The sequence below is a fragment of the Mchenga conophoros genome, linkage group LG18 (genome assembly GCF_057382185.1).
Source record: "Mchenga conophoros isolate Kocher_MC1m ecotype Shallow Benthic linkage group LG18, M_conophoros_male_GT1.1, whole genome shotgun sequence".
Taxonomy (NCBI): domain Eukaryota; kingdom Metazoa; phylum Chordata; class Actinopteri; order Cichliformes; family Cichlidae; genus Mchenga; species Mchenga conophoros.
Window position 1 is genome coordinate 9901379 of NC_140543.1, and position 12233 is coordinate 9913611.

The 12233-nt window shown below is 39.6% G+C and overlaps 1 long non-coding RNA gene across 1 annotated transcript; it reads right to left on the reverse strand.

Moving 5' to 3' along the window:
* Positions 1 to 2929: 2929 nt before the first annotated feature.
* On the reverse strand, positions 2930 to 10288 carry LOC146553208 (uncharacterized). Its single transcript, XR_014889493.1, has 4 exons — positions 10060 to 10288; positions 9770 to 9930; positions 5630 to 5668; positions 2930 to 5501 (listed from the first exon to the last, which is right to left on the reverse strand). It is a non-coding gene; the product is annotated as an uncharacterized LOC146553208 (long non-coding RNA).
* Between the last annotated feature and the right edge of the window lie 1945 nt (positions 10289 to 12233).

The window sequence follows — 12233 nt, forward strand, 5'->3', positions numbered from 1 at the left end:
TTTTCTCTCAACACCTTTCCTTTCACCTGACATTAGTCCTCCTCTGCTCTCCTCTTTCTCTCTCCTCAAACCATCTTGTCCCTTTCTCATCTCTCTAGCATCCTTTGATCTCCTGCTCTTTCACCTGTCCTCTTTCATTTTCATCCTACCACTATGCCATCGCCCTGCCTCTTTTTCAGATGTTGCTATAGCTTCAGTTCTCCTTTCATAACTGCTGTTTTATCCTCTTTATCCTTATCTGCCATCTCTCTTAATTACTTCTTAATTTTCCTCTAAGTCTCACAAGTCTAGTCTTTATCAGTTTTTCAACTCTTACATCTCGTCTTATACTTATCAGTCCTTCTTCAAATCTCCTTTCTCATCCACCTATGTCTCATTTTTTCTCTTCAGCGGCATCTTCACTATTTTTTCCACTAATGACAAGAAAAATGAGTGAAGTGTTGGCAGAGAAAAAAAGCAAAGCTCTGTCAGGGTAAAGGCAGACAAGGACAGGAGACAGACAGAGCGTTAAAGCTCTCCTTTGCTTAGTATGTACTATGATTATTGCCTGCTCTCCTCTACCGTTTTCATTGAGGAATAATGTCTGGAATAACCTTCAGCATTGCACTCCCGACTCCAGTGTGGACCCCCCTTCACTCCTCCCTCACCAGCACTTCCATTTTATCCTCTTGTTCCCATTCGAAGCGACCGTTGTATGGATTATGGCCCCTCTCATGCTTGGCACCGCACTCACTGCTTGAGATATATTATCATATTAGTGGCGAATGATGTAATGCATTTCAAGACATTTGTCCTTCGCACACCCTCTGTCCCTTCGCAGATGATGTCACGGGCTTTGTGTCTGGAGGCAGAGAAGTTGTCAAGTGCACTCTGGGTTTTCGCTTGGTGCTGTCGCCATCTAGTGGCACTAGAGCCGATTGCGGTGGTGAGTGAAGAGGAAGGCATGGGGAGTAAATTAGGATGTGGGCAATTATTTATTACTGAAGCAGAGGATAATGTGACTCATAATGGATGTCCTTGGTGTGACTGTACTAATGTGGTCTGTTGGGCCAGGGACAGAAGGGAAGAGACAGACACTTTGGATGTGAGTTGATTACAAATTAGAGTTTGACCGACTGGTTTTGGAGCCTCCTGCCAATGACACACATGTTAGTCCAATAATCAAGATGTTTTAAATTCATTTCCATATATAAAAAATATATTTGGTTTTCAATTTAAACCAAAACAATGTATACATAGCATTTCCCACTACATAAAGAAGTCTATGAGAAACTGACCCTAACGCAACCTTGATTTATAGTCTCAGTTAAAACGTTCCTAATGAGTTTACTGGGCTGAGTTCTATGTAAGAGAGCATTATGTTCATTTTGTAAATTATGGTCCCATTTAGAGTAAATTAAACATTAAAGAAGGCTATGCTTACATTTGTGGCTACTTATGTGACTGATAAATCCTTACTGTGTGAGCACGGAGTGTCTTATATATCCCCAGCATATCTATCCATTGTCATATTTGGTTTCAAGGAACCACTGAAGGGCCAGAATGACGAAAATATCAAGGCTTCAAATTTCATTCTTTCAGCCTGTATTCTGTTTTTTTCCCCTTTGGTGAAACATTTCCCAAATTTAAACGTATTTTGTGGTAATTTGATTTAAAAGGTTCATTAAACAACATGCAACATGTTAGAATAAAGAGTAAAGGGAGGCTTAATCTGATGGCTTTGTTCTATTTTTCAGAATTTTGCTTCAGGTTAAAAGATTTTAAACTGGGCTCGAGACAAAGTTTTAAGATCAAGGACTCACCTCGTTGCCCTTGGCTTTACAAGCTGGTATAGTGGTTCATTTGTGAATATTCCCAAATAAATGCAAATGGTTCATTAATTTAACACAAAATAGATAAATAAATAAATAAAATCTGCTCCACAGTCAGTAAGCCTGGAGCATTGGACAGCTAAGGGCTGTTGCCCAATTTGCTCCTTTGTTAATTCAGCCTTGACGTAATCCCAACACTGGATCCTTCCTGTGTTATGTCAAAACTGTTCTGCACCAGCTTTTACTCATTAAGCAGTAAATCCTGAGTTTTGTCACCTGGCTCTGAATTATTAACGCGTGGATGAAGGTGCACGATGCATGCAAAGAGCAGTGGGTGAAGCTCAGGCAATTTTATTTCACTCCAATGACCTTGTTTAAATTTTTATGTATGCTGTTTTGCTACCATCTACATAATGCAGAGGTGGAACAAATTTATATCGATTTCTTTTCTGAGTTAAAAAAAGATAATCCTTTTTGGAATATAATTACTCTCCACAGGTTGTTTACCACCTAATCTCAAGTAAAATAAAGTAAGAATTAGCAAGAAAAGTAAGAAAAAAGGTAAGTAAAAAAGAGCAGGACAAGCACACATAAAAAAAGGATCTTCAATCACTGCATTTAGCTGATGCTCCCTCTCAGTGAAGAATATTATTAGCATTACAAGGTGAAATACAATATCAAATAATTAAAATATGGAGTAAATCAGACACAAATATATTAAGTGGATCAAAATGAAGACTTGTATCTTCATATAAATCGCTGTTGTGTTGCAGAAGCAGATATATACTATACTAACAACATAATTTATCAGGATTTAGATAATGATCCAAGCTGCATCGTCTCCCTGTTTGAATATGGATTATTTCAGTCTTGGTCTAACAATCCCTGGCTCATTAGTGAAAACTGATGGCAGTCTCTCCTTCCTCTGTGCAAATTATGCTAAAGCCTCCTCTTTCACAGAGCATTTAAAAATGCAGAGATGCATCGAATCAAGCTATAAACTGACCACTACGCCAAAGCCTGGATTTGATTTTCCATTGATTTCAGTTTTATTAGGCCTTTATCTGAACTACTTCCTTAAAAATCATATGAAAAGACAGAAAACCACTTTACACGTGTAAAACATTTAAACTCGGCAGATCCAAACACTGCTCTTCTTTTCGATGGAAAGCTTCATGCTGGCATTGCTACCTGCAATGATGAATCAAGAGATTTGTTCTTAGGCTTCGTGGGTATGAGGTCTGTGGATTGAGGATTGGGGAAGATTATGACTGGCTCGTGAGTCATCAAAATGCAGATGATGCATCACAACAAAAGCTGTGATTGTTTGTTTGATAGCACTGGTTTCTTTTCAGTCAGTTCTCATTGTTAATCAGAGCAAAGAGATTCACAGTGGAGTTCTCAAAGGAAAGCCTTTATGCACTGTAAACACTGTCAGATGCTATGATATCCGAAAGTACATAAAATGAGAAACCAGAGCTAACATTAAACCAAGGCAGCTTTTTAATCTGCTTCACATGAATTTAGAGAAATATTATGGAATTATAATATAGAACGGGGCTTAAAACTACTTAAATATTGTTTTAAAAAAGCTGAATTCTTGAGTACATTGTTTTCACAGAAGTGGCTGAGGATTACTCTACTAATGACAGTGTAGAATTTACTTTGAGGAGGAGGAAGGTGTCACTTAAAACAGAGGTGTGATGATTGGCAGGTTGATGTTACATGATTGTGTTACATGAGAACTGATTAGTAGTTTAGATTAGATAATTAGATTAAACTTTATTAATCCCTCGGGTGGGTTCCTCCAGGTAATTCAGTTTCCAGTAGCACAGCACTGACAGAAGTTGCATGTTACAGATACAATAAAGGGGAATGAGAATAAGGATAAAAGCATAAATATGCCATATATACACATATATAAATACAGAATATATAGTATGGATAAATAGGAATACCAGTGGATTGCACATTTGAGTGAGTATATTGCACAGTGATTATTGCACAGTCGAATATAAGAAAAAATATTGTGAATATTGCACAGAGAAAAAAAGTACTACAGCTCAGTTGTTCCCACCCTCCTTTGTCCCCCTGTTTCCCCTCCCTCTCTCCTCCAATGAGGAGTTAAACAGTCTGATGGCGTGAGGGACAAAGGAGTTTTTAAGTCTGTTGGTTCTTGACTTTGGGAGAAGCAACCTGTCGCTGAATAGGCTCCGCTGATTATTTATGACCGTGTGCAGAGATGCCCAGCATTGTCCATAATGTCCAGCAGTTTCTTTAGTGTCCTTTTCTCTGCCACTGTCACCAGAGTGTCCAGCTTCATGCCGACCACAGAGCTAGCCTTCCTGATTAGTTTTTCCAGCCTGGATGAGTCCTTCTTTGCTGTGCTGCTCCCCGAGCACACCACAGCATAGAAAAGTACTCCTGCAACCACAGACTGGTAAAACATCCTCAGGAGCTTCTCAGGAGATGTTAAAAGACCTCAGCCTCCTGAGGAAGTACAGTCGGCTTTGGGCTTTTTTTTTTATGAAGGAGCTGCGTGTTGCATGACCAGCCAGTTTGTTGTCCACCCACAGCCCGAGGTACTTGTACGTGTTGACCACCTCCACTTCCTCTCCCGCTATCTGAACTGGCAGTGGATCTGGTCTGGACCTGCCAAAGTCAACAACCAGTTGACCTTGGTCCTTGAGGTTTTGAGTTGCAGGTGGTTTGTGTGACTCCATGTGACAAAGTTCCCCACCAGACTCCTGTACTCCTCTTCCGGGTCATCCTGGATACACCACATGATGGCCATGTTGTCCGCCAACTTCTGAATATGGCCTAATTCAGAGTTGTAGCAGAAGTCAGAGGTGTACAGGGTGAAGAGAAGAGGGGACAGCACAGTTCCTTGTGGTGCTGTGCTGCTGACCACAGTGTCAGACGTGATGTCCTTCAGCCTGAAGTACTGTGGTCTGATATCAGGGAATATCAGGCTTCTCGTGTGGCTGGTCAACCACACGAGCAGCGACCTGAACCGAAACCATAGAAAATGCACAACATGAGGAAAGACGAGGAGAAAAAAAGAACTCCACCCAGACTGAGCTCAAACAGGGAGATCAGTTTGAGAACAGTGTACATGTGTATGTGTGTGTGTGAGTGTGTGTGTGTGTGTTCCGTGTTCAGCTGAGAGAAAGTGTCCCTTCACCCGGTTAGACAAAAGTCAACAATCTTCATGAGGAGGGAGAGAGTCACAAAAAACAGGTCCGAGCCAGAACTCTGTTATCATGGTTCCGAATTGGTAGATGTCGTTCAATGTCCTCCATTGAGAGCGTCACCAGACACACGACGCAACCGACCATCGAGTATCTGGCAGCAAACGTCTCCGCAGCACAATCGGGCCTTCCCTAGCCCAGGAGTTTGTCAGTTTCGTAAAGGGACCAGTTGATCAAATCCATAATTCTTTTTTAGGTTTTTAGAGAAGAAGTCTGGGAGATTCTCTTAGGGTTAGAGAATAGGTGAGACTATACAAGACATGAGAAACCAAGCAGGAAAGATAAGGGAGAGGGAGAGGGAAAAAGTGCAACCGCCTCCGTCAAGAGCCAAGAGTAGCGGCTCCCCAAATCCAGCAGCACATGCCTTTAGCATCCTAGGACACACCTTGTCTTGGCTTGCTGCCTTCCTGGAGCGAAGTTTCCTCAGTTGTCTCCTGACCTAGGATAAGTTAATTGATTAATCTAAATTGCTCATAGGTGTGAATGTGAGTGCCAATGGTTGTCTGTCTCTATGCGTTAGCCCTGTGACAGACTAGTGACCTAACCAGTGTGTACCCTGCCTCTCACCCTATGACAGCTGGGATCAGCTCCAGCGCCGCTGCAACCCTGAAAAGGATAAGCAAATGGATGGATGGATGGATGTTTAAGAGACAAGTGTTTCTTAAATCCCACAAATTTACCTTTAAAAAGAACATTTGTTAGGTCTTTAAAATGTGTGTCTGTAACAGTGAATATGTCTGTCTGAATACTAATTATTTCTACACTATGAAAACAATTAGTTATTGCCAGTATCACTGGTGATGCCCATCACTGGTAGACTGGTGGACAGGCTAAACCATTTGGCAGAAATATCATTGCAGCAACACAAAATGTTCCTCAGTACTTTGTGTGGCTCCCACGTGCTCATATCAATGTCTGACAGCATTGGTGAAACTCTTACTGTGACAATGGTAAGAAAAAACAGACAAAGGGATAAAATGTCAATGGCCTCCACCTGTAAAACCATTACTTTTTTGTTGGTTCTGTCATTTCTGCCTCTCTAGTGCGCCTGCTGTTTGATTGATTGATTGATTGATTGATTGATTGAATCTTTATTTTGAACATGTTGAAAAAGTATAAAAAAAATAGAATTAAAAGAGACAAATGAACAAAGCAAACAAAAGGAAAACGAGCAACCACAACTCCAAATAACGTCCATGTTCAAAAAGGAGCAGGAAGAAGCATAAGCTTATTTAATCCCACCCCTTTTCCACTATCTAGTATCAATAGACTACAGAAATACCTCCTTGCAATTACATTATATGTTATGTGTAATTTTTTTTTTTTTTTAATATATACACATATATGTTTCTATCTATCCATACATACGTATATACACACATACGCACATATACACATTTTCAATAACCCCATTAACACCTCAAGGATACACAACCTACAATTATATATATATATATATATAATATATATATATATATATATATATATATATATATATCCATACCAACATACCCGTGCATGCGCACACACATGAAAATATTAGACAAGAACACCCTATCAAATCTCTACCTTTTCCCTGTACCCTGTAAAAACCATATCCTTAAACCGCTTTTTAAACTGCGCCATGCTTGGACATTGCTTCATATCTTTACTTAGTCTGTTCCACAGCTTCACTCCACACACAGAGATGCAAAAACTTTTTAATGTTGTACGGATACGAGGATGTTTTAAATTTAATTCCCCCCTCAAATTGTATCCCCGTTCCCTTTTAGAAAACATTTTTAGAATATTGTCAGGAAGCAGGTTATTTATTGCTTTATATATAATTTGTGCTGTGAGAAAATGAACCAGATCTGTGAATTTTAGAATTTTTGATTTTAAGAATAGTGGATTTGTATGATCTCTGTAACCAGTTTTATGGATTATCCTTATGGCCCTTTTTTGTAATATAAAGATTGATGATAGCGAACATTTGTAAGTATTGCCCCAAACCTGTTAGTTTTATTAAAACTAAAGCAGCTGTTTGAGCAGTGCATTTTAATAACTTGGGGGTAGAGCTGGGCGATAGAACGATAACGATATGTATCGCGATATAACTTTTACTCGATAGAGAAATTAAGCTATCGCGATAGACCTCGCCGCTCTTGTCCTCTTAAAAAAAAAAAAAAAAAAAAAAGGTCAGCCAATCCAAATTAAGTAGCGCAGAGCCGAACCAATCACAGCCGCAGCGTCACGTCGCGTGACTTGTTACATACAGCACAAGTGCCAAGCCACACTGTGTTTGTTTGGGAAGCAGCCAGCGGGTAATGGAGGAAATGAGTGTGCCGACTAGAAAAATCAACCGAGCGTGACTGAAGAGAAAACAGATGATGGTTCCAATGCCGGAGAGATTGTCGAACGGAAGAGCCAAAGAAGTTCCGTAGTGTGAAGGTATTTCGGCTATTTCAAGTCTGACAAAAAACAGAGTAGCTTGCACTGTAAATTGTGCCGAAAGCAAGTCTGGAAATACAATAAACTGGTGCATGCGTCACACTGTGCGCCACGTTATTGTTTCGGTGAAATGAATTTCTACAATACTGTTACTGTTAATTCTACTCTCTGCAGTGTTTAAATGCTTACATATACACACAGTTACTGTCCCTCCACACATACGACTCGGTTCTGCTTCTATGCCCCAGCTTTGTTTACTTTTTCCCACCGAGGCTTCTAGACTTCTGATTGGCCAACATTTCTGCACGGTTAGGAATCTAGCGCCACCTGCTGCTTTGGCATGTTCATAGCAGCGTTTTCCTTCATTTCTGCCTTTATGTGTGGACGGGATTATTTTTTAAAACGAAAACGGAAAATCTCCGTTTTCAAAAATACCCGTGTACGTGTGGACGTAGCCTCAGTCTCTGACTGGAAGCGCTAATTCGTCATTCGGCTTTTGTCAGACCAAAGTAACTGTTAAAACTGTTTGAAAAGCTAAGCTATACAACAAGGAGAGATTGAGAATTTCCTTTTAGTTCTCAGTTTATTTGATATTGACAAAAGTTAGTCAGTTTTGTCTGTTCTTCTGTAAAACAAACTAAGATTTATTTTTAGAATTAATATTTTGTTTCTAAGTGGAATTGACAATTTAATCTGTTTTGTTTGTTCTATTTTGAAACTTAAACGCTTTAGCGGCTGCCTTTTGTGTAGTTTGCAATATTTGCCTTTATTTATCTGAAAAAGTCTCATGTTCCTTAAGTACATCTACCCTGTTGAACTTATTATGAGAAATAAATATTTAAATCAAAACAAGCTGCTGATTATTTCACATTTTACTTGTGAGCAATGGCACATTTAAATCTTACAAATATAGTTATTTGGCTTATATCGTGATAGATATCGTTATCGACTGAAATGAAAAAAAACATATCGTGATATGAAAAAATCTCATATCGCCCAGCTCTACTTGGGGGTGGGATTTATTGTTTTTGACTAATGTAGTTATCAGTGAAGAAAATGACTGGCTTCTATAAGAAACTTGAAGTCATAACTTTTTTATATGGCTCTGTTTTTTTCAGTTTATACATTGCAAAGACATCATCAATATCATTTTAAAATTTTAGAAAGAGGACTGAAACAAAAGAATCGATGTTTGTTGATCCTGACGAAAACGGTTTTCTTCTTCTGAGATTTTATGTTGAAAGCAAACAAAAGAAGTGTTTCTGATTCCTGTTCAAGAAAGCAGGTTTAAGGTGTTTCCTTAGTCAGTGGGTCAACTAATAACTACATAGTTCTTGACAAAAAAGACAAACCTATCAGTCTCTGATATCTCAATTCTGCTTTGATCACTGTCTTCTTTGTATTATTTTGAATGTTTATGAAATAGTAAAAATATAAATAACTAGTGGCACCATAATTTAACATTGTTTAAAGTTCATTTAACATTCAAAGTAACCTAAGAATGGAAAAAGGGGTGTAAAAATATATCTGAAATTAGAATTGGTTATCTTTCCAAATGCAGCAAGCTTGCGTGAATTAAAAAGTAACCAAATATATCAAACACGTGGTAAAAAAACATTCAATACAACATGCTGCCAATTTTTGTCCTAAAAATCATGTCTGATTCAAATTCAAATATAAAACTGTTTTGTAAACCAAATGTTTTAGTTGCTACCGACAGAATTGAGGCAGTGAAACAAGGAATTGACAGGAAGTTCATAAATAACAGCTGTGAGATGGAGCCTGGCCCTGTGGCTCTGTGGAAAAACTTCATGGTTTCACTTCTTGGTTATAGAAAGCTTGAGACTCAACAACATTTTTCTTTTTGATTAAACAATGTTAACACTTATAGAAACAATTGACGCTTTTTTTTTGTCAGTTCAGTTTTTCTGAAACTGAACACCAAGGCAAAACTCACGAAAGAGGAAACCTTTAATTGTATTTTATTCCATTACTGGAAACACATACTAAAACTTTGTTATTTTATTACATGCTGTCTGTATATTGAAATACAATCGTGATATCATAAAGAGTCTTTTAAGACAGAATAATTTTGCAAATGCTTTTGTTGAAAGAAAATCATATAGATTGTTTTGTGGTGGACCACTAGAGGGCTCCACTCACACCCAGTGTATAGGAAGTGTGTTCCTGTGTTTTGTGGCGCGATATGCTCAGTTGTTGTTGAGAGACGAATAAAGAAGGAGTGAGAACTGAGAGCTCTGTGTCGTTGATGCTTACCTCCACATTGGTGACCCCTGACTCGAGCATGCAATGGGCCGCAGATAACACAGACTCCGCTATGGATATATCAGCGGCCACCGGTGTTCCAGATCTACTGGCGTTTAGATCAACTGGCGTTGGTCGAACAGATGTGTGGCAGTCTTGCGTTTCAGTAGCTCCTACCGACAAACCAGCAAAAAAAAAACGCCAAATGTGTAATCTGTGACACTTGTGAGGTTATCTCAAACACACTCCGTCAGTCTTGATGCTGTTGAACAACAAAATGTTTAAAAATGTGGCGAGTTTACCTGGTGATATCCTCGTGCGCGACGCGATTGCGAAAACAGCAAACAAGTAACACCACGCCGTTGTTGTTCACAGGACAGCAAGAGTAAACGATCGGGAGACTCTTGTCGTCGTTATCGTTCCCCTCGCACGGTTTATTTCTCCGAATTCAGCGTTTTTGCTTCACAACTACAGCGTGCAGTTTACTTTGTGCACTAACATGGACTCGAGTCAACCAGCGCCACCTCTGGCCAAGTGCCACAGCCTACAGCCAGATCAACCTGTGACACACATCTGCACCACGTTTGAATTCGTGTCATGCACATTTGTACCTTTCAATTGTGTCTGTTTGTGCGTCATACAAATAAACCTTTGGAAAGAATGAAATGATATCATATATTCCTTATTGGCCTACATTTGTACAAAATTCCAAATTATATACACAAAGTCATAGAAATCACCACTCCAATTGGTCATCATGATTTTAATATTCTCTTTTTCCATAACAATGAAATACGCCTTGGACAAATATGACACATCAATATTTCATTAGTGTTGTCACATCACATCCTGTAAGCATCGTCTGTCTGTGTCTTTTCCCTGAAAATGAATATTTCCAGCCAATATAGGCAATCCATCAACATGGCTGGAGTTATATACAGTCTGTATAAGTGTGGTTAATCTAATGAAGATTTGTAAGGAGACGGCAGTTACTGTGAATTCACAGCAGTTACACAGTGATTAGTAATAAACAGCCAGTGAGAGTGAGTGGATATGACTGTTCCCACCACTAACACATGACCATAGGCCACTACTAGATTAACTTGTGACACATCTGCACCTGCTGCTATGATCACATTGAGTAGAGGCTGAGTGGCTGCACTTACCCCTGGTACATCCAAATCTACCCACAAACATGTTGAAAGATGCAATGCCAGCAATGTGGATTGTCAACACTGAAAACAATCAGTAAGCAAAGACAACAGGGATCAATTTTTTCTGTTTATTTAGCACCCACAACATTTGTAGTCGCCTTCTGCACAGGGGAAGTCCACACACACCGTGTGGTACCACTTTCCACAGAAGGTGCAATCTGCAAGATTGAATGAGATTGTCAGGGTCATTGTCTGACTGTTTATTACTAATCACTGTGTAACTGCTGTACATTCACAGTAACTGCCATCTCCTTATAAATGTTTATTAGATTGACCACACTTATGCAGACTGTATATCACAACCAACTCTAACATGTTTGTTTGCAGAGGGAAGACACAGGCAGACTACGCTAACGACATGTGATGTTACAACACTGGTGAAATATTAGTGTGTTCACGACATTTTTCGTATGGGCAAAAGTATTGATATCAGGATGGTGATTCTTATGTGTATGTCATTTGGCATTTTGTACAAATGTAGGCTGATAATAAATACATGATATCATTTCATTCATTTCAAAGGTTTATTTGCATGACGCACAAACAGACACAATTGAAAGGTACAAATGTGCATGACACGAATTCAAACGTGGTGCAGATGTGTGTCACAGGTTGATCTGGCTGTAGGCTGTGGCACTTGGCCAGAGGTGGCGCTGGTTGACTCGAGTCCATGTTAGTGCACAAAGTAAACTGCACGCTGTAGTTGTGAAGCAAAAACGCTGAATTCGGAGAAATAAACCGTGCGAGGGGAACGATAACGACGACAAGAGTCTCCCGATCGTTTACTCTTGCTGTCCTGTGAACAACAACGGCGTGGTGTTACTTGTTTGCTGTTTTCGCAATCGCGTCGCGCACGAGGATATCACCAGGTAAACTCGCCACATTTTTAAACATTTTGTTGTTCAACAGCATCAAGACTGACGGAGTGTGTTTGAGATAACCTCACAAGTGTCACAGATTACACATTTGGCGTTTTTTTTGCTGGTTTGTCGGTAGGAGCTACTGAAACGCAAGACTGCCACACATCTGTTCGACCAACGCCAGTTGATCTAAACGCCAGTAGATCTGGAACACCGGTGGCCGCTGATATATCCATAGCGGAGTCTGTGTTATCTGCGGCCCATTGCATGCTCGAGTCAGGGGTCACCAATGTGGAGGTAAGCATCAACGACACAGAGCTCTCAGTTCTCACTCCTTCTTTATTCGTCTCTCAACAACAACTGAGCATATCGCGCCACAAAACACAGGAACACACTTCCTAT